The following is a 25,891-nucleotide window of genomic DNA, read 5'->3' as shown; positions in this document are numbered from 1 at the left end:
TTATATATTATGTGTTTTATACATAATCTGTTGTATACAACTGTATATATAACATATATAACCTATTGTGTGTATATATAACCTATGGTATGTATATTATAACCTATTGTAACACACACACACACACACACACAATTCTCCCACATATCACACACACATCTAAAGCGCACTGTAACATGACATTATCTCTCTCCTGACAGTTACACCTCTCTCCTTCTTACCATTCTCATACTGCCCCACTCCCATCTACCACCCAATGCATCATCAGTACATCACAGGGGTGATTATATATCTCATCTGCTTAAGACAACTGCATTACTTCTCCCTCATACCCTTCAGAGTGAAATCCCAGTTCTCTGACCTGACCTCTGGGGCTCTCAATGTCCTGGCCCCCATTCATGTTTCCAGTTTTGTCTCTCCTCCCCTACATAAAATTTATGTTCCACTTATAACTAACTACATACATACCTCTCCTTGAATACATCAAGATCCCACTGCCTCTTCCAGCTTCCTTTGACTGGAACACCCTTCATGGCTCTTTCACCTTCATACTTCTTCTACTCATCCAATATCAACCATTATCGCCCCATTCCAAAGCATTTTCAGGTGCCCAATCTGTGCTCCCACAGACTGTCAATCCCACTTGCCTATGTCCACCATAGTACTGATCACAGTCTTTAGACATTGCCTGTTTATTTACTCATATCCCCACAATAATGAATCTTCACCAAGGACTGGAAACCAGTCAGGTTTACCTTCACATCTCCTGCACTGAACATAAGACCATATACCTGGTTGTAAGTGCTCCATACGTTTTTGCTGAATGAATGAGTACATAAACAAATAAAGGTCATGCTCAGCAAATTTTCAATGCAATGCTGATGGAGTCATTCAAATGTGTTCAAAATAGTGAGGAAAATGGCATAACAAAAGGTCAGGCAGCAGGACTAAAAAAAAAAAAAAAAAAATCCCCTGAGAATTCACATCTTGTTTTCTAAGTACCAATCCCTACTGAAAGAATACACAATTCCTTGCAAAATAACTGATTCCAGGGCTGGAGCAGGGAGTATACATGATGAGCTGAAAATATATCAGAGAGCAGTGAAGTCAAGATCTAATGAAATCATGTGAAAATGATACAGGAACCAAACAAAAAGGACTCCTAATTTCTAGAAAGGCACAATTTCAACAAACAAGATTAGTCTACCCAGCAAGGATCTTATTCAGATTCGACGGAAAAATTAAAACCTTTACAGACAAACAAAAGCTAACAGAATTCAGCACCACCAAACCAACTTTACAACAAATGCTAAAGGAACTTCCCTAGGTGTGAAACACGAGAAGAAAAAAGACCTATAAAAACAAACCCAAAACAATTAAGAAAATGGTAATAAGAATATACATATTGATAATTACCTTAAATGTAAATGGATTAAATGCTCCAACCAAAAGACACAGACGGGCTGAATGGATACAAAAACAAGACCGTATGTATGCTGTCTACAAGACACCCACTTCAGACCTAGGGACACATATAGACTGAAACTAAAGGGAGGGAAAAAGATATTCCATGCAAATGGAAATCAAAAGAAAGCTGGAGTAGCAATACTCATATCAGACAAAATAGATTTTAAAATGAAGACTGTTACAAGAGACAAGGAAGGACACTACATAATGGTCACAGGATCAATCCAAAAAGAATATATAAAAATTGTAAATACTTATGCACCCAACATAGGAGGACCTCAATACATAAGGCAAATGCTAACAACCATAAAAGGGGAAATCGACAGTAACACATTAATAGTGGGAGACTTTAACACCCCACTTACACCAATGGACAGATCATCCAGACAGAAAATTAATAAGGAGGGTTCCCATGGGGACTCGGCCTGAGGAACAGGGATGGGAGCTTCGAGACTAGGGTGGCGTGAAAGGTTGCATCCTTTGCTTTACAACAATCATTGGAGTGCTGTTTTCAATATGTCCACACAGGGATTCAAAAATAACAAAAATGCTTTTGAAAAATACTGTCGTAGGTTGACAGAGTGGTTTATAAATTATAGCATACAGGGAATCTGTGCTGAAGGGCCGTGCAAGGCCTCTGCACGAGGCACCCTGTGAGCAAGTGAAACTCGGCCTGGCTCCAGGTTTGTTTGGCCAGGTTAGGCAGCCTGGTTTCTGCAGCCAAGCGTCTTTCCCAGTGGTCTCTCTGTGCTTTCTTCTGGATACAAGCTGAGTGGATAAAAGGCTCTTGGTGCTCCAGCCAGGAGTCAGTGCTGTGCCTCCGAGGTGGGAGAACCAACTTCAGGACACTGGTCCACAAGAGACCTCCCAGCTCCACGTAATATCAAACGGCGAAAATCCCCCAGAGATGTCCATCTCAACACCAAGACCCAGCTTCACTCAACGACCAGCAAGCTACAGTGCTGGACAACCTTTGCCAAACAACTAGCAAGACAGTAACACAACCCCACCCGTTAGCAGAGAGGCTGCCTAAAATCATAATAAGGCCATAGACACCCCAAAACACACCACCAGACGTACACCTGCCCAACAGAAAGACAAGATCCAGCCTCATCCACCAGAACACAGGCACTAGTCCTCTCCACCAGGAAGGCTACACAACCCACTGAACCAACTTTAGCAACTGGGGACAGACACCAAAAACAACGGGAACTACGAACCAGCTGCCTGCAAAATGGAGACCCCAAACACAGTAAGATAAGCAAAATGAGAAGACAGAAAAACACACAGCAGATGAAGGAGCAAGGTAAAAACCCACCAGACCTAACAAATGAAGAGGAAATAGGCAGTCTACCTGAAAAAGAATTCAGAATAATGATAGTAAAGATGATCCAAAATCTGGGAAATAGAATAGAGAAAGTACAAGAAACATTTAACAAGGACCTAGAAGAACTAAAGAGGAAACAAGCAACGATGAACAACACAATAAATGAAATGAAAAATACTCTAGATGGGATCAATAGCAGAATAACTGAGGCAGAAGAACGGATAAGTGACCTGGAAGATAAAATAGTGGAAATAACTACTGCAGAGCAGAATAAAGAAAAAAGAATGAAAAGAATTGAGAACAGTCTCAGAGACCTCTGGGACAACATTAAACGCAACAACATTCGAATTATAGGGGTTCCAGAAGAAGAAGAGAAAAAGAAAGGGACTGACAAAATATTTGAAGAGATTATAGTTGAAAACTTCCCTAATATGGGAAAGGAAAGAGTTAATCAAGTCCAGGAAGCACAGAGAGCCCAATACAGGATAAATCCAAGGAGAAACACGCCAAGACACATATTTAATCAATATGTATTTAATCAAAAATTAAATACAAAAAAAAATATTAAAAACAGCAAAGGGAAAACAACAAATAACACACAAGGGAATCCCCATAAGGTTAACAACTGATCTTTCAGCAGAAACTCTGCAATCCAGAAGGTAGTGGCAGGACATATTTAAAGTGATGAAAGGGAACAACCTACAACCAAGATTACTGGACCCAGCAAGGATCTGATTCAGATTTGACAGAGAAATTTAACACGTTACAGGCAAGCAAAAATTAAGAGAAATCAGCACCACCAAACCAGATTTAAAACAAATGCTAAAGGAACTTCTCTAGGCAGGAAACACAAGAGAAAGAAAAGACCTACAATAACAAATGCAAAACAATTAAGAAAATGATAATAGGAACATACATATTGATAATTTCCTTAAATGTAAATGGATTAAATGCTCCCACCAAAAGACACAGACTGGCTGAATGGATAAAAAACAAGACCCATATATATGCTGTCTACAAGAGACCCACTTCAGACCTAGGGACACATACAAACTGAAACTAAGGGGAGGGAAAAAGATATTCTGTGCAAAAGGAAATCAAAAGAAAGCTGGAGTAGCAATTCTCATATCAGACAAAATAGACTTTAAAATAAAGACTATTATAAGAGACAAAGAAGGACACTACATAATGATCAAGGGATCAATCCAAGAAGAAGATATAACAATTGTAAATATTTATGCACTCAACGTAGGAGCACCTCAAAATATAAGGCAAATACTAACAGCCATAAAAGGGGAAATCGACAGTAACACAATCATAGTAGGGGATTTTAACACCCCACTTTCACCAAAGGACAGTTCAACCAAAATGAATATAAATAAGGAAACACAAGCTTTAAATGATACATTAAACAACATGGACTTAATTGATATTTATAGGACATTCCATCCAAAAACAACAGAATACACATTTTTCTCAAGTGCTCATGGAACATTCTCCAGGATAGATCATATCTTGGGTCACAAATCAAGCCTTGGTAAATTTAAGAAAATTGAAATCATATCAAGTATCTTTTCCAACCACAACGCAATGAGACTAGATATCAATTACAAGAAAAGATCTGTAAAAAATACAAACACGAGGCTAAACAATACACTACTTAGTAAGGAGGTGATCACTGAAGAAACCAAAGAGGAAATCAAAAAATACCTAGAAACAAATAATAATGGAGACATGATGACCCAAAACCTATGGGAAGAAGCAAAAGCAGTTCTAAGAGGGAAGTTAACAGCAATACAATCCTACCTTAAGAAACAGGAAACATTTCAAATAAACAACCTAACCTTCCACCAAAAGCAATTAGAGAAACAAGAGCAAAAAAAAAAACCAAAGTTAGCAGAAGAAAGGAAATCATAAAGATCAGATCAGAAATAAATGAAAGAAACAAGAGCAAAGATCAATAAAACTAAAAGCTGGTTCTTTGAGAAGGTAAACAAAATTGATAAACCATTAGCCAGATTCATCAAGAAAAAAAAGGAGAAGACTCAAATCAATAGAATTAGAAATGAAAAAGGAGAAGTAACAACTGACACTGCAGAAATAAAAAGGATCAGGTGAGATTACTAGAAGCAACTCTATGCCAATAAAATGGTCAACCTGGAAGAAATGGACAAATTCTTAGAAATGCACAACCTGCTGAGACTGAATCAGGAAGAAATAGAAAATATGAACAGACCAATCACAAGCACTGAAATTGAAACTGTGATTAAAAATCTTCCAACAAACAAAAGCCCAGGACCAGATGGCTTCAGAGGCGAATTCTATCAAACATTTAGAGAAGAGCTAACACCTATCCTTCTCAAACTATTCCAAAATATAGCAGAGGGAGGAACACTGCCAAACTCATTCTATGAGGACACCATCACCCTGATACTAAAACCAGACAAAGATGTCACAAAGAAAGAAAAATACAGGCCAATATCACTGATGAACATAGATGCAAAAATCCTCAACAAAATACTAGCAAACAGAATCCAACAGCACATTAAAAGGATCATACACCATGATCAAGTGGGGTTTATTCCAGGAATGCAAGGATTCTTCAACATATGCAAATTAATCAATGTGATACACCATATTAACAAACTGAAGGAGAAAATGATATGATCATCTCAATAGATGCATAAAAAGCTTTCAACAAAATTCAACACCCATTTATGATAAAAACCCTGCAGAAAGTAGGCATAGAGGGAACTTTCCTCAACAGAATAAAGGCCATATATGACAAACCCACAACCAACATCGTCCTAAATGGTGAAAAACTGAAAGCATTTCCACTAAGATCAGGAACAAGACAAGGTTGCCCACTCTCACCTCTCTTATTCAACATAGTTTTGGAAGATTTAACCACAGCAATCAGAGAAGAAAAAGAAAGAAAAAGAATTCAAATCAGAAAAGAAGAAGTAAAGCTGTCACTGTTTGCAGATGACATGATACTATACATAGAGTATCCTAAAGATGCTACCAGTAGCAGGATACAAAATTAATGCACAGAAATCTCTGGCATTCCTATACACCAATGATGAAAAATCTGAAAGTGAAATTAAGAAAACACTCCCATTTACCACTGCAACAAAAAGAATAAAATATCTAGGAATAAACCTACCTAAGGAGACAAAAGACCTTTATGCAGAAAATTATAAGACATTGATGAAAGAAATTAAAGATGATACAAATAGATAGAGCAATATACCACGTTCTTGGATTGGAAGAATCAACATTGTGAAAATGACTCTACTACCCAAAGCAATTTACAGATTCAATGCAATCCCTGTCAAACTCCAACTGGCATTTTTCACAGAACTAGAACAAAAAATTTCACAATTTGTATGGAAACACAAAAGATCCCAAATAGCCAAAGCAAGCTTGAGAACGAAAAATGGAGCTGGAGGAATCAGGCTCCCTGACTTCTGACTATACTACAAAGCTACAGTAATCACGACAGTATGGTACTGGCACAAAAACAGAAATATAGATCAAGGGAACAGGATAGAAAGCCCAGAGATAAACTACCACACATATGGTCACCTTATCTTTGATAAAGGAGGCAAGAATATACAGTGGAGAAAAGACAGCCTCTTCAGAAAGTGGTGCTGGGAAAACTGGACAGGTACATGTAAAAGTATGAGATTAGAACACTCCCTAACACCATACACAAAAATAATCTAAAAATGAATTAAAGACCTAAACGCAAGGCCAGAAAGTATCAAACTCTTAGAGGAAAACATAGGCAGAACACCCTATGACATAAATCACAGCAAGATCCTTTTTGACCCACCTCCTAGAGAAATGGAAATAAAAACAAAAATAAACAAATGGGACCAATGAAACTTAAAAGCTTTTGCACAGCAAAGGAAACCATAAACAAGACCAACAGACAACCCTCAGAATGGGAGAAAATATTTGCAAATGAAGTAACTGACAAAGGATTAATCTCCAAAATTTACAAGCAGCTCATGCAGCTCAATAACTAAAAACTAAAGAACCCAATCCAAAAACGGGCAGAAGACCTAAATAGACATTTCTCCAAAGAAGATATACAGATTGGCAACACAGGAAAGGATGCTCAACATCAATAATCATTAGAGAAATGTAAATCAAAACTACAGTGAGGTATCACCTCACACCAGTCAGAATGGCCATCATCAAAAATCTACAGACAATAAATGCTGGAGAGGGTGTGGAGAAAAGAGAACCCTCTTGCACTGTTGGTGGGAATGTAAATTGATACAGCCACTATGGAGAACAGTATGGAGGTTCCTTAAAAAACTAAAAATAGAACTACCATACGACCCAGCAATCCCACTACTGGGCATATACGCTGACAGAACCATAATTCAAAAAGAGACATGTACCACATTGTTCATTGCGGTTCTATTTATAATAGCCAGGACAGGGAAGCAACCTATGTGTCCACTGACAGATGAATGCCTAAAGAAGATGTGGCACATATATACAATGGAATATTACTCAGCCATAAAAAGAAACGAAATTGAGTTATTTGTAGTGAGGTGGATGGACCTAGAGACTGTCATACAGAGTGAAGTAAGTCAGAAAGAGAAAAACATATACCGTATGCTAACACATATATATGGAATCTAAAAAAACACAAAACAAAAACGGTCCTCAAATTCCTAGGCACAGGACAGGACAAACGACGCAGATGTAGAGAATGGATTTGAGGACACAGGGAGGGTGGAGGGTAAGCTGGGAGGAAGAAAGAGAGTGGCATGGACATACATATGCTACGAAATGTAAAATAGATAGCTAGCGGGAAGCAGCCGCATAGCACAGGGAGATTGGCTTGGTGCTTTGTGACCACCTAGAGGGGTTGGATAGGGAGGATGGGAGGTAGGAGGATAGGAGATAGGTAGGAGAGAAGGTAGAGGTAGGAGATATGGGGATATATGCATACGTATAGCTGACTCACTGTTATACAGCAGAAACTAATACACCATTGTAGAACAATTATACTCCAATAAAGATGTTAAAAAAATCCATATGCTAACACATATATAGAATCTAAAAAAAAAAAAAAAGGTTCTGAAGAACCTAAGGGCAAGACAGGAATATAGACGCAGATGTAGAGAATGGACTTGAGGACATGGGGAGAAGGGTAAGCTGGAACTAAGTGAGACAGTCGCATGGACATATATACACTACCAAATGTAAAATAGAGAGCTAGCGGGAAGCAGCCACATAGCACAGGGAGATCAACTCTGTGATTTGTGACCACCTAGAGGGGTGGGATATGGCGGGTGGGAGGGAGAAGCAAGTGGGAGGAGATACGGGGATATATGTATACGTATAGCTGATTCACTTTGTTATAAAGCAGAAAGTAACAGACCATTGTAAAGCAATTATACTCCAATAAAGGTGTTAAAAAAACACAACTGAGAAAATGACTATCCTACTCATAGTAATCTACAGATTCAGTGCAATCCCTTTCAAATTCCTAATAGCATTTTTCAAAGAACTATGTATGGAAACACAAAAGACACCGAATAGCCAAAGCAATTTTGCAAAAGAAAAACAGAGCCGGAGGAATCAGGATCACTGACTTCAGACTATACTACCAAGCTACAGTAATGAAGACAGTATGGTACTGACACAAAAAAAGAAATATAGATCAATGGAACAGGATAGAAAGCCCACAGATAAACCCACACACTTATGGTCACCTAATCTATGACAAAGGAGGTAGGAATACACAATGGAGAAAAGACAGCCTCTTCAACAAGTGGTGCTGGGAAAACTGGAAAGCTACATGTAAAACAATGAAATTAGAAAACTCCCTAACATCTTACACAAAAATAAACTCAAAATGGATTAAAGACCTGAATGTAAGGTCAGACACTGTAAAACTCTTAGAGGAAAACATAGGCAAACACTGCTTGATGTAAAATGCAACAAAATCTTTTTTGACCCACCACCTAGAGTAATGAAAATAAAAACAAAAATAAACAAATGGGACCTAATTAAACTTAAAAGCTTTTGCACAGCAAGAGAAACCATAAATAAGACAAAAGGACAACCCTCACAATGGGAGAAAATATTTGCAAACAAAGCAACTTACAAAGGATTAATCTCCAAAATATACAAACAGCTCATGCAGCTAAATACCAAAAAAAACTCACAACCAAATCAAAAAATGGGCAGAAGACGTAAATAGACATTTCTGCAAAGAAGACATACAGATGGTCAACAAACACATGAAAAGGTGCTCAACATCACTAAGTATTAGAGAAATGCAAATCAAAACTACACTGAGGTATCATCTCACACCAGTCAGAATGGCCATCATCAAAAAATATCTACAAACAATAAATGCTGGAGAGGGTGTGGAGAAAAGGGAACCATGCACTGTTGGTGGGAATGTAAATTTATATGGCCACTATGGAGAACAGTCTGGAGGTTCCTTAAAAAACTAAAAAATAGAACTAACATATGACCTAGCAATCCCACTACTGGGCATATACCCAGAGAAAAGCCATAACTCAATAAATACATGCACCCCAATATTCATTGCAGCACTATTTACAATAGCCAGGACATGGAAGCAACCTAAATGTCCATCAACAGAGGAATGGATAAAGAAGATGTGGTATGTATATACAATGGAATATTACTGAGCCATAAAAAGTAGTAAATTGGGTCACTTGTAGAGATATGGATGGACCTAGAGATTGTCATACAGAGTCAAGTAAGTCTGAAGGAGAAAAACAAACATCGTATATTAATGCATTTATGGGGAATCGAGAAAGATGGTATAGATGATCTTATTTGCAAAGGAGAAATAGAGACACAGATGTAGAGAACAAATATATTGACACCAAGGGGGGTGTGAGATGAACTGGGAGATTGGGATTGACATATATACAACTATTGATACTATGTATAAAATAGGTAACTAATGAGACCCTAATGTATAGCTCAGGGAACTCTACTCAATGCTCTGTGGTAACCTAAATGGGAAGGAAATCCAAAAGAGAGGGGATATATTATACGTATAGCTGATTCACTTTGCTGTACAGTAGAAGCTAACACAACATTGTAAGGCAACTATACTACAATAAAAATTAAGTTAAGAAAATAAATAGGACTTCCCTGGTGGCGCAGCTGTTAAGAATCCACCTGACAATGCAGGAGACACAGGTTCGATCCCTGGTCCAGAAAGATCCCACATGCTGCAGAGCAACTGAGGCTGTGCGCCATGACTACTGAGCCTGCTCTCTAGAGCCCGTGAACCACAACTGCTGAGCCCACGTGCCAAACCTACTGATACCTGCGTGCCTAGAGCCCATGCTCTGCAACAAGAGAAGCCAGTGCAATAAGAAGCCCATGCCCCAAAATGAAGAGTAGCCCCCGACTTGCCACAACCAGAGAAAGCCCAAGTGCAGCAACGAAGACCCAACGTAGCCAAATAAATAAAAATATAATTAAAAAATAAAAATAAAAAATATTTAAAATAAATAAATAAAATAAAATAAAATGGCACAATTTGAGCATCAAAAAAAATCATAATGCTACAAATAATCAGTACTGGAAAGAGTGTGCAGAAAAGGGAACCCTCCTATACAGTTGGTGGGAATGTAAATTGGTGCAGCCACTATGGAAAACAGTACAGATATTCCTTAAAACACTAAAAATAGAACTATCCTATGATCCAGCAATCCCACTCCTGGGCATGTATCTGGAAAAGACAAAAACTCTAATTCAAAGAAATATATGCACGCCAATGCTTATATCAGCACTATTTACAATAGCCAAGACATGGAAGCAACCCAAGTGTCCATCAACAGACTACTGGCTTAAGAGATATGGTATTTCTATACAATGGACTACTACTCAGACTTAAAAAATGAAATATTGCCACTGGAACATGGATGGACCTAAAGAATATCACACTAAGTGAAGTAAGTCAGGCAGAGAAAGACAAATATCATATGATATCACTTACAGGTGGAATCTAAAAAATAATACAAATGAATCTATTTACAAAACAGAAACAGGGCTTCCCTGGTGGGAAGAATCCACCTGTCAATGCAGGGGACACAGGTTCGAGCCCTGGTCCGGGAAGATCCCACATGCCGCGGAGCAACTGAGCCCATGCGCCACAACTACTGAGCCTGTGCTCTAGAGCCCGCAAGCCACAACTACTGAAGCCTGCGTGCCTAGAGCTCATGCTCCCCAACAAGAGAAGCCACCACAATGAGAAACCCGCGCACCGCAGAGAAGAGCAGCCCCCACTCGCCCAACTAAAGCCTGCACTCAGCAACAAAGATCCAACACAGCCAAAAATAAATAAAAATAAAAATAAATAAATTTAAAAAAACAGAAACAGACTCACAGACATAGAAAACAAACTTATAATTACCACAGGGGAAAGAGGGAGGGAGGAGGGATAAATTAGGAGTATGGGATTAATAGATACACACTACTATATATAAAATAGATAAGTAACAAGGATTTACTGTATAGCACAGAGAACTATATTTAATATCTTGTAATAACCTATAATGGAAAATAATCTGAATAAAAATGTAACTGAATCACTTTGCTGTACATGAAACTAAAACAATATTGTAAACCAACCACAGTAAAAAACATTTTTTAATCACAATGGATACACATTAACTACATAAAAATCCATGAATTCCTAATGATATTAAACAATGAAGGTCTCTAGGAAACCAATTCTCTGAAAATTAATAAATGATAAAAAAGTATTTATCCTTTTGTTTTTTAACGTTAACTCATTTTTTAACTGAAGTATAGTTAACTTACAATATTCTGTTAGTTTCAAGTGTATGGCAAAGCGATTCATTTACACACACATATGTGAAAGTGTATATATATATATTACATAATTTTTCAGATTCTTTTCCATTATAGGTTTTTATAAGATATTGGGTATGGTTCCCTGTGCTATAGAGTAGGTCCTTGTTGTTTACCTATTTTATATATAGTAGTATGCATACATTAATCCCAAACTCCTAATTTATCTCTCCCTCCCCTCAACCCTGCTATCCCCTTTGATAACCATAAGTTAGTTTTCTATGTCTGTGAGTCTATTTCTGTTTGTAAATCTTGACTTTCTTTTCATGAAACACATTTCAGGATGAAAAAGATACCTGGTAAGGAAAAGGTCTCCTTTATAAAATAATCCCAGCTAACAAATGGAGAATGAGTGCTAGAATTAGACCACTACTTTCCAACCACTACTGAAATAATGAATTAGACAATTATCTTCAACGGCTGCTAAAATCAACAGGAGAAAGGGTGGTAGGAAATGCTACAATGGAGGTATCAGGCTGAGATCACCTGCAAACACAAATCAATCCCAGCATCAGTTAAAAAGATAAAATGACACATGATGAAATGCAAAAGAAAGTGTGTAACACTGCCTGAAATGATTCTTTCCCTTAAAAAATAATTAAACTGAATCTACGCAAGCCTCTAGCTCTAAATGCCAGTGAACAGGAAACATGAGGAGGGGAAAACACAATAAAAACCACCTCAAAGAAGCAATCATCTAAATCCATTTGTCAATCAGACAAATGATTTAGTTTCTCCAATAAATCAATGGTTTTTAAAATTGGGGGTGGGGAGGGGTGTATAGAGGATTTATAGGAAAGGAGACTCAACAGAAAAACATCCAGTAGCAATAAATGGCCTTTGGGCATATATTTTAAAAAGCTACTGTAAATAGACATTTTTAAGACAATCATGGAAATTTGAATATGGACTGAGCATTAGATAATATAAAGAATTATTATTAAACTTATTAGGTAAATATAATGGCCTAGTGGTTCCTTATATAACGCACCTATGAGTTAGGGATACAGAATGAGTTATTTATCTGTGCAATGACAGGATGGCTGGGATTGCTTTAATATGTCCCTGTGAAAAAAGTGGGTCAGGAGAAAAGATCAAACAAAATTGGCAAAATGGTATTACTTGTTGAAGCTTAGGAATAGAGTCATGCACAGTTTTTGGGTGTGTGTGTGTGTTTTACTATTTTCTACTTTAAATCTATCTGGGGGCTTCCCTGGTGGCGCGGTGGTTGAGAGTCCGCCTGCCGATGCAGGGGACGTGGGTTCGTGCCCCGGTCCGGGAAGATCCCACATGCCGTGGAGCGGCTGGGCCCGTGAGCCATGGCCGCTGGGCCTGCGCGTGCGGAGCCTGTGCTCTGCAACGGGAGAGGCCACAGCAGTGAGAGGCCCGCGTACCGCAAAAAAAAAAAAAAAAAAAAAAGTTAAATCTATCTGAAAATTTCAATTAAAAAAAAAAACACAAGCCAATGTGAAAGACTTCCAACTGGCTCCTTCCAAACTTGATAGTTTGAGCAATAGAAGAAATAATGAATGCAATGAATTGAAAAGTACTAAATATATAACAAGTTCAATAAAATATAGAAAATGATGACAATAAAATCTTAAGAAATATAAAAACATGTTAGGACACTGCATTGTCACCCCTGACCTCTCCCACACTCTCCATCTGCCAGCAATGGAGGGCGTGGGCCCCACGCTCCAGCGCCATCCATTTTCAGAGCTAGTTGATTCGGCAGCCGTGTGGCTGACAAGGTCTTGGTGCTCTGGCCTGGGGTCAGGCCTAAGCCTCTGAGGTGGGAGAGCTGAGTTCAGGACATTGGACCACCAAAAACCTCTCGGCTGCATGTAATATCAATCAGCAAGAGCTCTCCCAGAGATCTCTGTCTCAAAGCTAAGACCCAGGTCCATCCAACAGCCAGCAAACTCCAGTGCTGGACGCCCCATGCCAAACAACTAGCAAGACAGGAACACAACCCCACCCATTAGCAGAGAGGGTGCCTAAAATCATACTAAGTTCACAGATACCCCAAAACACACCACCAGACGCAACACTGCCCACTAAAAAGACAAGATCCAGCCGCCCCCACAAGAACAAAGGCACTAGTCCCTTCCAACAGGAAGCCTACACAAGCCACTGAACCAACCTCACCCACTGCAGGCAGACACCAAAAACAACGGGAACTACGAACCTGCAGCCTGCAAAAAGGAAACCCCAAACACAGTAAGTAAAGTAAAATGAGAAGGCAGAAAAACACACAGCGCATGAAGGAGCAAGGTAAAAATCCACCAGACCAAACAAATGAAGAGGAAATAGGCATTCTACCTGAAAAAGAATTGAAGTAATGATAGCAAAAATACTCCAAAATCTTGGAAATAGAAAATACAAGAAACGTTTAACAAGGACCTAGGAGAACTGAAGACTAAACAATGACGAACAACACAATAAGTGAAATTAAAAATTCTCTAGAAGGAATCAATAGCAGAATAACTGAGGCAGAAGAACGGATAAGTGACCTGGAAGATAAAATAGGGGAAATAACAATGGCAGAGTAGAATAAAGAAAAAAGATAACAATGTCAGAGCAGAATATAGAAAAAAGAATGAAAAGAATTGAGGACAGTCTCAGAGACGGCTGGGACAACATTAAATGCACCAACATTTGAATTATAGGGATCCCAGAAGAAGAAGAGAAAACGAAAGGGACTGAGAAAATATTTGAAGAGATTATAGTTGAAAATTTCCCTAATACGGGAAAGGAAATAGGCAATCAAGTCCAGGAAGCGCAAAGAGTCCCATACAGGATCAATTCAAGAGAAAAACGCCAAAACACATATTAATCAAACTATCAAAAATTAAATACTAAGAAAAAATATTCAAAGTAGCAAGGGAAAAGCAACAAATAACATACAAGGAAACACCCATAAAGTTAACAGCTGATATTACAGCAGAAACTCTGTAAGCCAGAAGGGACTGGCAGGACATATTTAAAGTGATGAAAGGGAAAAAACTACAACCAAGGTTACTCTCCCCAGCAAGGATCTCATTCAGATTCAAAGGATAAATTATAACCTTTACAGACAGGCAAAGGTTAAGAGATTTCAGCACCACCAAACCAGCTTTACAACAAATGCTAAAGGAACTTCTCTAGGCAGGAAACACAAGAGAAGAAAAATACATACAAAAACAAACACAAAACAATGAAGAAAATGGTAATACGAACATACATATCAATAATTACCTTAAATGTGAATGGTTAAATGCTCCTGTCAAAAGACATAGACTGGCTGAATTGATACAAAAACAAGACCCGTATATATGCTGTCTACAAGCGACCCACTTCACACCTAGGGACACATACAGACTGAAACTAGGGGGAGGGTTAAAGATATTCCATGCAAATGGAAATCAAAAAAAAACTGGAGGAGCAATTCTTACATCAGACAAAATAGACTTTAAAATAAACATAACTAAAAGACAAACGAGGACACTACATAATGATCAAGGGATCAATCCAAAATGATGTAACACTTGTAAAATTTATACACCCAACATAGGAGTACCTCAATACATAAGGCAAATGCTAACAACCATGAACGGGGAAATCGACAGTAACACAATAATAGTAGGGGATTTAACACCCCACTTTCACCAATGGACAGATCATCCAAAATGAAAATAAATAAGGAAACACAAGCTTTAAATGACACAAGAAACAAGATGGATTTAGTTGATATTTATAGGACATTCAACCCAAAAACAAAAGAATACACATTCTTCTCAAGTGCTCATGGAACATTCTCCAGGATAGATCATATATTGGGTCACAAATCAAGCCTTGGTAAATTTAAGAAAATTAAAATCGTATCAGGTATCTTTTCTGACCACAACGCTATGAGACTAGATGCCAATTACAGGAAAGAATCTGTAAAAATTACAAACACATGTAGGCTAAACAATACACTACTAAATAACCAAGAGATCACTGAAGACATCAAAGAAGAAATCGAAAAATACCTAGAAACAAGTGACAATGAAAACGCGATTTAATTTTGAAATCTCATCAGCCTGATTACTTAGCTAATTACTGTTCTTTGTCATATATATATATTCGGCTTCCTTTCATTACAGCTTCTGAATAAGCATGAAGCTTTTTGGTCCATTTTTGGTAAAAATGATTCATTTCTTAAAGAAACATAATTTCTCTTTTTCAAAGGAGGAATTTATTATATTTTTGAAGTATGATAACTTTTCTGCTATTGATGGATATTTAGGCTGATTTAATTTTTGTGCTCTCACATTTCATCACTGTGAAATGAACTTCTAAGTATTTTAGCATTTCTGAAAGTGAGATGTTCAAAAATAGGTGGCATATTCTAAAACAGTTTGCCATCCTTTTTAAAATTGAAAACCTATTCCCCACCTCCAGTCTTCTCTTATCCCCTTTCTCTGCTTTATTTTTCCATATAGAGTTTTTAGCAAGTCACATATTGTTTATTTTCTTTCATTAAGCTAACTAGAGTCAGGGATCTTTTTCTCTTTTATTTTACCATTGTATCTCTAGCTCCTAGAACACGACCTGGAATGGAGTAAGTACACAATATATTTGTTGAATGAATGGATGAATGAAGGGAACATTTAAGTGTTTATTGTGGTTCCAGATACTGTGCTAAGCCCTTTCTCTCCTTGAATCACTTAATAACCACATGAGGTAGGTAGGTACTCTAATGAGGAAACTAGGGCTGAGGAGGAGTTAATTTGCCCAGTGTCACTCAGCCCGTAAATGGACGAATTAAAATTAGAGCTTGACTCTACCTCATGACAGTTCCTAGGCTCTAAAAAAAAAAAAAAAAAAAAAAAAACGCGATGACCCAAAACCTATGGGATGCAGCAAAAGCAGTTCTAAGAGGGAAGTTTATACAAATAAAATCCTACCTCAAGAAACAAGAAACATCTGAAATAAACAACCTAACCTTACACCTAAAGCAATTAGAGAAAGAAGAACAAAAAAACCCCCAAAGTTCGCAGAAAGAAATCATAAAGATCAGATCAGACATAAATGAAAAAGAAATGAAGGAACTGATAGCAAAGATCAATAAAACTAAAAGCTGGTTCTTTAAGAAGATAAACAAAATTGATAAACCATTGGCCAGACTCATCAAGAAAAAAAGGCAGAAGACTCAAATCAATAGAATTAGAAATGAAAATGGAGAAGTAACATTGACATTGCAGAAATACAAAGGCTCATGAAGATTACTACAAGCAACTATATGCCAATAAAATGGACAACCTGGAAGATATGGACAAATTCTTAGAAAAGCACAACTTTCTGAGACTGAACCAGGAAGAAGTAGAAAATATGAACAGACCAATCACAAGCACTGAAATTGAGAATGTGATTAAAAATCTTCCAACAAACAAAAGCCCAGGACCAGAGGGCTTCACAGGCGAATTCTATCACACATTTGGAGAAGAGCTAACACCTATAATTCCTCCAAAACATAGCAGAGGGAGGAACACTCCCAAACCAAACAAAGATGTCACAAAAAACAAAAACTACAGGCCAATATTACTGATGAACATAGATGCAAAAATCCTCAACAAAATACTAGCAAACAGAATCCAACAGCACATTAAAAGAATCACACACCATAATCAAGTGGGGTTTATCCCAGGAATGCAAGGATTCTTCAATATACACAAATCAATCAATGTGATACACCATATTAACCAACTGAAGGAGAAAAACCATATGATCATCTTAATAGATGAAAAAAAAGCTTTTGAGAAAATTCAACACCCATTTATTATAAAAAGCCCTCAGAAAGTAGGCATAAAGGGAACTTACCTCAACATAATAAAGTCCATATATTACAAATCCACAGCCAGCAACGTTCTCAATGGTGAAAAATTGAAACCATTTCCTCAAAGATCAGAAACAAGACAGGGTTGTACACACTCACTACTATTATCCAACATAGTTTTGGAACTTTTAGCCACAGCAATCAGAGAAGAAAAAGAAATAAAAGGAATCCAAATCAGAAAAGAAGAAGTAAAGCTGTCACTGTTTGCAGATGACATGATACTATACATAGAGAATCCTAAAGATGCTACCAGAAAACTGCTAGAGGTGAATTTGGTAAAGCAGCAGGATACAAGACTAATGCACAGAAACTCTTGCATTCCTATACACTAATGACGAAAAATCTGAAAGAGAAATTAAGGAAACACTCCCATTTTCCACTGCAACAAAAAGAATAAAAAACCTAGGAATAAACCTACCTAAGGAGACAAAAGACCTCTATGCAGAAAACTATAAGACACTGGTGAAAGAAATTAAAGACGATACAAACAGATGGAGAGCTATACCATGTTTTTGGATTGGAAGAATCAACACTGTGAAACCGATTATACTACCCAAAGCAATCTATAGAATCAATGCAATCCCTATCAAACTACCAATGGCATTTTTCACAGAACTAGAACAAAAAATTTCACGATTAGTATGGAAACACAAAAGACCCCAAAGAGCCAAAGCAAGCTTGAGAAAGAAAAACGGAGCTGGAGAAGTCAGCTCCCTGACTTCAGAGTACACTACAAAGCTACAGTAATCAAGACAGTATGGTACTGGCACAAAAACAGAAATATAGATCAATGGAACAGGATAGAAAGCCCAGAGATAAACCCATGCACATATGGTCACCTCATTTTTGATAAAGGAGGCAAGAATAAACCATGGAGAGAAGACAACCTCTTCAGTAAGTGGTGCTGGGAAAACTGAACAGCTACATGTGAAAGAATGAAATTAGAATACTCCCTAACACCATATACAAAAATAAACTCAAAATGGATTAAAGATCTAAATGTAAGGCCAAACACTATCAAACTCTTAGAGGAAAACACAGGCAGAACACTCTGTGACATAAATCACAGCAAGATCCTTTCTGACCCACCTCCTGGAGAAATGGAAATAAAAACAAAAATAAACAAATGGGACCTAATGAAACTTAAAAGCTTTTGCACAGCAAAGGAAACCATAAACAAGAAGAAAAGACAACCCTCAGAATGGGAGCAAATATTTGCAAATGAAGCAACTGACAAAAGATTAATCTCCAAAATATACAAGCAGCTCATGCAGCTCAATATCAAAAAAACAAACAAACTAATCCAAAAATGGGTGGAAAACCTAAATAGACATTTCTCCAAAGAAGATATACAGATTGCCAACAAACACATGAAAGGATGCTCAACATCACTAATCATTAGAGAAATGCAAATCAAAACTCCAATGAGGTATCACCTCACACCAGTCAGAATGGCCATCATCAAAAAACCTACAAACAATAAATGCTGGAGAGGGTGTGGAGAAAAGGGAACCCTCTTGCAGTGTTGGTGGGAATGTAAATTGATACAGCCACTATGGAGAACAGTATGGAGGTTCCTTAAGAAACTAAAACTAGAACTACCATACGACCCAGCAATCCCACTACTGGACATGTACCCTAAGAGAACCATAATTCAAAAAGAGTCATGTACCACAATGTTCATTGCAGCTCTATTTACAATAGCCAGGACATGGAAGCAACCTAAGTGTCCATTGACATGTGAATGGATAAAGAAGATGTGGCACATATATACAGTGTAATATTACTCAGCCATAAAAAAACGAAATTGAGTTATTTGTAGTGAGGTGGATGGACGTAGAGTCTGTCATAGAGTGAAGTAAGTCAGAAAGAAAAAACAAATACCGTATGCTAACACATGTATATGGAATCTAAAAAAAAAAAATGGTTCTCATGAACCTAGGGGCAGGACAGGAATAAAGACGCAGAAGTACAGAATGGACTTGATGACATGGGGAGGGGGAAGGGTAAGCTGGGACAAAATGAGAGAGCAGCAATGACATATATACACTACCAAATGTAAAATAGATAGTAGGAAGCAGCTGCCTAGCACAGGGAGATCAGCTCGCTGTTTTGTGACTGCCTAGCGTGGTGGGATAGGGAAGGTGGGAGATTCAAGCGGGAACGGATATGTGGATATATGTATACATATGGCTGATTCACTTTGTTATACAGCAGAAACACACACAACATTGTAAAGCAATTATACTCCAATAAAGATGTTAAAAAAAACACATTATGTTGGCTGATGGTTTTAAATACCAAGTATAAAATAGTTGTGGGGAAAAAATTAATTTGAAAATGGAGTAGGTAGGTATTAGATGATATTAGGAATTATTGTTATTTTTTCTTAGTGAGATAATGGCAATTAAATTATTTACAAAATGTTCCTATTATTAGGAGATGAACACTGAGATATTTATGGGAAAAGTGCCATATGTGCTCTTCAAACTGATTAAAATGGTATCTCAATCATAATGCCAAGAAAGATTTTTGTGAAAATTGACAAGCTGATTCAACAATGTATATTGGAATTCAAAAGGCCAAGAATAGGGCTTCCCTGGTGGTGCAGTGGTTGAGAGTCTGTCTGCCGATGCAGGGGACACGGGTTCGTGCCCCGGTCCGGGAAGATCCCACATGCCGCGAGGCGGCTAGGCCCGTGAGCCATGGCCGCTGAGCCTGCGCGTCCGGAGCCTGTACTCTGCAACGGGAGAGGCCACAACAGTGAGAGGCCCACATACCGATAAAAAAAGAAAAGAATAACCAAAGCATTATTGAAGAAAAAGAGCTAAACTGTAGGACTTACTGACCATAAATAAGATACATTATAAAGTTACATTAATTCTGACAGTGGTACTCATATAAGAATAGAGAAACCAAAATGAACAGAATCCAGAAACAAACCGTCATATATAACCTAACCTTTGATTTATGAAAAAGATGATGACACTATAGGAGGGAAAGGATGACCTTTTCAATAAGTGGTATTGTATTGACTGTACGTCTGTTTCAACAATAACAACAAAACAGTGGGCCTTTACCTATATCCATAACTCATACTGGCAACATACAATAAAATGAATATCAAATGAATTGGAAATATAAATGAGATTAAACAGTAACACCACATAGAAAAATATCTTCATGACCTTGGGAAAGGCAAAGATTTCTTAACCAGGACAAACAAGCACTACTCATGAAGGGGAAAAATTATAAATTGAACAATATTAAAATTGAGATACAGGCATATCTTGTATTAGTACGCTTCACAGATATTGCATTTTTTACAAATTAAATGTTTGTGGCAACCCTGTGTTGTCAGATGATGGTTAACTTTTTTTAGTAATAAAGTATCTTTTAATTAAGGTATGTACATTGTTTTTTAGACAATGCTATTGCACACTTACTATACTACAGCATAGTGTAAAATTAACTTTTATATGTACTTGGGAACCAAAAATTTCATAAGACTTGCTTTACTGTGATATTCACTTTATTGCAATGGTCTAGAACCAAACCAAGGTGTGCCTTATTCAGTTCATCAAAAGACACCATTAAGAGACTGAAAATGCAAGCAACTGAGATTTGCAAATAAATAGATCTAAGTATTCACATCCTTAATATAGAAAGATCTCCTACAAATCAATAAGAAAAGGATAGTCAAAGAGAAAAAGTGGTCAAAAGACTTGAACAGGCACCTCAAAAAAAGATACCCAGGCCAACAAACATGAAAAGACACACATTTATCACCAGAGATATGCAAATTAAAACCACAACGAAGTACCATTAATAACCACTAGAATGGCTACTTTTTTTTTCCTTAGAAAGACAACACAATGACAAGTGTTGGCAATATTCTAGAGCAAATGGAACTCTTAAAATTTTCTATTAGGAGTTTTTTAGTACAACCAATTTGGAAAACCAATTGGCAGTATCTACTAAAGCTAATCTTATCCATAACCTGTGATTCATCAATTCTACTATTAGGTGTATGCTCAACAGAAAGCTGTGCATATAATCACCAAAAGACATGTTCTAGAATGTTTACAGTACTATTTGCAGGCCAAAGATGTAAAAAACCAAAATGCCCATCAGTTGCGGTATATTCACACAATGGAATACACAGCAATAAGAATGAAGGAATTACTACTACGTCCAATAACTTGGATCAATCTCAAAAACAAAATCTTAAGCCAAATAAGTCAAACACCAAAAAATACATACTATACTATTATATTTTTATAGAGTCCAAAAATAGGCAAAATTATTATACAGTGATAGAAGCCAAGATGTGATTAATTTGGAGTTCAGTTTGTGACTGGTAGGGAATACATTCAAGGGATTTCAAATACTGATAATTTTCTATTTTTTTTTACTGAAGTATAGTTGACTTACAATATTATATTAGTTTCAGGTGTACAGCACAGTGACAATATTTTTATAGATTATACTGCATTAAAATTATTACAAGATTATGGCTATAATTCCCTGTGCTATACAACATATCCTCCTTGCTTATCTATTTTATACATAGTAGTTTGTATCTGTTAATCCCATACCTGTAATTTGCCCCTCTCCCTTCTGGTAACCACTAGTTTGTTTTCTATATCTCTAAGTCTGTTTCTGTTTGGCTATATACATTCATTTGTATTATTTTTTAGATTCCACATATAAGTGATACCATAATGTATTCGTCTTTCTGTCTCACTTATTTTACTAAGCATAATATTCTCCAGGTCCATACACATTGCTGCAAATGGCAGGATTTCATTCTTTTTTATGGCTGAGTAATATTCCATTGTATATATACACCACATCTTTATCCATTCATCTGTTGATGAATACTTGAGTTGCTTCCATATCCTGGCTATTGTAATTAGTGGTGCTATGGACACTGGGGTGCATGCATCTTTTCGAACTAGTGTTTTCATTTTTTCTGGATATATACCCAGGGGTGGAATTGATAGATCATATGGTAGGTTACACAGGGGTGAAAATGCTTTGAGCTGTACACTTATATGTGCACCTTTCTGCATGTATTTAAGTTTACTTAAAAATAATGCCTACAAATCTCAAATGGTTCAGCCAAAATAGATCAAAAAATAGATAAAACATTATACTTCAATTTTTAAAAATTGGATGGATGAATAGTGAGCAAGTCAGTGAATAAGTGAGCTAATATGGCAAAAGTTAACAACTGTTGAATCTAGGTTCAGAGTATAAAAGTATTAATTGTACTCTTCTTTCAACTTATGCTTGTTTAAATATTTTATTAAAAAATATTCAAGTAAAAAGAGTAATCACACCTCTCAGTTCTTAATATTTATAACTAGGAAGTAAATCAAGCACCTGATATAATCTGACTTGTGAAAGGAAACTTACAAAATGAAATTTTTATACCCAGACTATTTCTAATAAAATAAAATATTCTGTGTATTTTCTATTTCTCATTAATGAAAAGAGACAGAGAAAGAGAGGACCAGGCCAGGACTGAGTGTCTGACAGACTTTAACTCCATTAACTCCACTACCAAGTTACTATCCACCTGAGTCCTGGTTTTATTAGTTAGCAAGTTACTAACTTGGTTTTATTAGTTAGCAAGTTACTATCCACCTGAGTCTTGGTTTTATCATCAGGAAAATGACAATGATGATACTGACTTTAGAGAGTGGTTTTGAACATTAATTAGGGAGCCACTAAATTCATTTCAATTTACCATACCAAACATTTATGGGCAACATATTATGAACACGCAGTGATAAGAGCAGTGAGAGAGGAAAGCAAGTATGCTGTAGGACAGCACACAATGCACCACAAATAAACAGATTGAGGAAGAGGTGAGGATAGAGACAGAGATACGTCTTCCTAGAGGGGCTGGTAACTGACAATCCACTTAAATGGTAGCAAGAAGCTAGCCAAGCAGAAGAGAATATGGGGAATTTACACAGACAGATTAGATCATCTGAGTATGCAGAGTGGTTCATTAATGCTATGCAGTAAAGTGACCACAAGCAGAAGGGAGGAGAGGGAATGTTGGAAGCAGAGTGACCAACAAATGCAGAGACACTGTCATAGATATACCCTATTTTTCCACTAATAACTGTATAGTTTGTGCTCTCTCTTCCTTTAGGTTTCTGCTCAAATGTCACGATACCAGGGAGGCCTTCCTGACCATCCTATCTAACATAGTACAGCCTCCCCATCACAATCTATTACGTATTTCTTATATATTCACTTATTGTCTCTCGAGTAGTTTAAAGGACTTTGTTCTTGTTTTTATTTTCCACTGTTGTATCCTCAGTGCTTAAAACACTGTCTGGCATATAAAAGCTATTCAATAAAAAAACTCTTGAATGAATGGATGGATGGATGCACACCCAGTGGGTTAAAGCCAGTGTGATATTTAAGTGCTGTTAAATTATGATTTGAATAGATAATAAATAGACATCAGCAATACCCTTTGAAAAAGTTCCTAAGTGTTTTGGTGTCATGAAACCTCAGTGGCCTAGAAAAAAGAATCATCTCTTATTTTGGCAAGCCTAACACATTAGCTACAGGAGGAAGAGGGAATAAGTTGCTTGTTCAAAGAGATCTCTGGTTAAATTCCTCTTTAGAGCCTGAAAAATCCCTGACACTCATTATAAATTTAATGATCATTTCCTCTCCCTTGGGTAAAGAACTGAAATAATAAATTGTGATAATTAATGAATATTCTTGCAAGACAAATTACACATGATAAATGGAGCAGAAAAATACATTTCACATTGCAACAAATGAAAAAAAAAGACAAAGTTCATATTGCACCAAATAGATAATACATGCGAAGCTCCTAGAAAAAAATCTTTGCCTGAAAATTCTGCCAACTTGCTCTTCAATGTTGCTACTGGACACCAGAAAAAGATTTACATAATAAACCGAACTCACATGAAACGATAAATTTGTGATTGGATGTCATATCTGTCAACCATTTCTGCTCTGTGAGAAATTCTAAAGGGGATGGGAAAGCTTCCAGCCTCTAAAGCTGACACCAAATTATAGGCAAAATCCACTATGTTTGCCACTCTAAAAATTTGGGGATTCAATTGTATACCAAAATTTTTTTAAGTGTCATGAGTGGAGGGCTGAAACCAGTGCAATACCTGATATGTGATTTCGTTTTGGGTAAAAAATAAATACATAAAAGGACATAATTTGAACAAGTTCCTATGTCTCTGAGAGCTCTAAAATTTCTGCTCCTTTTCTTATTTTTAAAAAGAACAAAAGCCAGCCTTGCCCTTGAAATTGAAGTCACATCTAATTTCAGAAAGTATATAATTCACCGGCCTCTGCAGGAGTGGGACCGAAGAGATCAGAAGTCTTCAGGGGGAGTAAAATACTGGGGTCGAAAGTAAAAAGAAGGAAGAATGTAGGTTCAGAGTGGGGGAAGGAGGTAGCAAAAGTTCTGAGGCTAAGAGGGGAGCGGGGTGGAAGGTGGGAGTAAGAGGTAGGAAGGAAATCGGTGGTAGAGGGAATGACCCAAACTCAGAAAGACTGGTTAGAGGATTCGGGATAAAGAGGAGAAGTGAAGAATAATCAGGGATAAAAGGACGACGAGAGTCAGAAGGCGGAAGGGGATGACGGCCAGCCATCTCCCGAGGCGTAAGAGAGAGGAGAGAGTGAGCGATCGGAACCACAAGCGTCAGAAACATCCTTCAGTGTACCCTGGGGATGAATTCTTTCCACCTCCTGTTGAAGCAAGGAGGAAACCGTCCCTGAGGTGTCTGCGGACTCACTTGTGAAAATTACCAGTCCCTTTCTTTACACTCACCTTGATGAAGAACGCCGCGACGCGACGATGGCGTGACCGGAAGTGCTATTTTCTTTTGTTTGGAGGAAGCTTTAGCCCGGACCACCACACCCTTCCCCCGCCTTCACTCCAAACAACTTCCTGTGACTCTCTAGCAAGCTCTTGAAATACTGTATCTCAGTGGCTCTCTCACCAGATGGGAACCCGGATAGTGACGTAAGATGTCTGGAAGAGGGAATCAGTAACTTTTTACAAATCCTAGCCCTAGTCATCCCAGGTACTACAGCATCTCCGCCAAACTCTACGTATCCAATTTGTCACCTCGCCTTCCTGATGCAGACTTTCAAATACCTCCCTTACCTTTAGTCCCTTAACTCTCGGATGTCTACAGTTACGTATTTACGATACTGATTTACTGCTTCCTGGCATTAAAAAAATAATAATAAATTCATGTTTATTAGTGGCATACTTCGATTTCAAGATTTTTAAAACTTCTTAATCTGAATCATTTTTG

The 25,891-nt window shown here is 37.4% G+C and overlaps 1 protein-coding gene across 2 annotated transcripts in view; it reads right to left on the bottom strand.

Moving 5' to 3' along the window:
- The window catches only part of MAGED1 (MAGE family member D1), a 74,194-nt gene extending 48,754 nt beyond the window's left edge, over positions 1–25,440 (bottom strand). Inside the window, exon 1 of one of the 2 annotated variants that reach the window (XM_082681457.1) lies at positions 25,399–25,440. The gene's annotated coding sequence lies outside the window, so the exon portion shown is untranslated. The remainder of the gene's footprint in view (positions 1–25,398) is intronic. The other variant, XM_082681456.1, reaches the window with a different exon arrangement.
- Between the last annotated feature and the right edge of the window lie 451 nt (positions 25,441–25,891).

Source organism: Grampus griseus, assembly GCF_964374135.1.
Source record: "Grampus griseus genome assembly, chromosome: X".
In the NCBI taxonomy this organism is placed as follows: Eukaryota; Metazoa; Chordata; class Mammalia; order Artiodactyla; family Delphinidae; genus Grampus; species Grampus griseus.
Note: the sequence above shows the minus strand (reverse complement) of the source record. Positions and strands in the feature narration are given on the sequence as shown.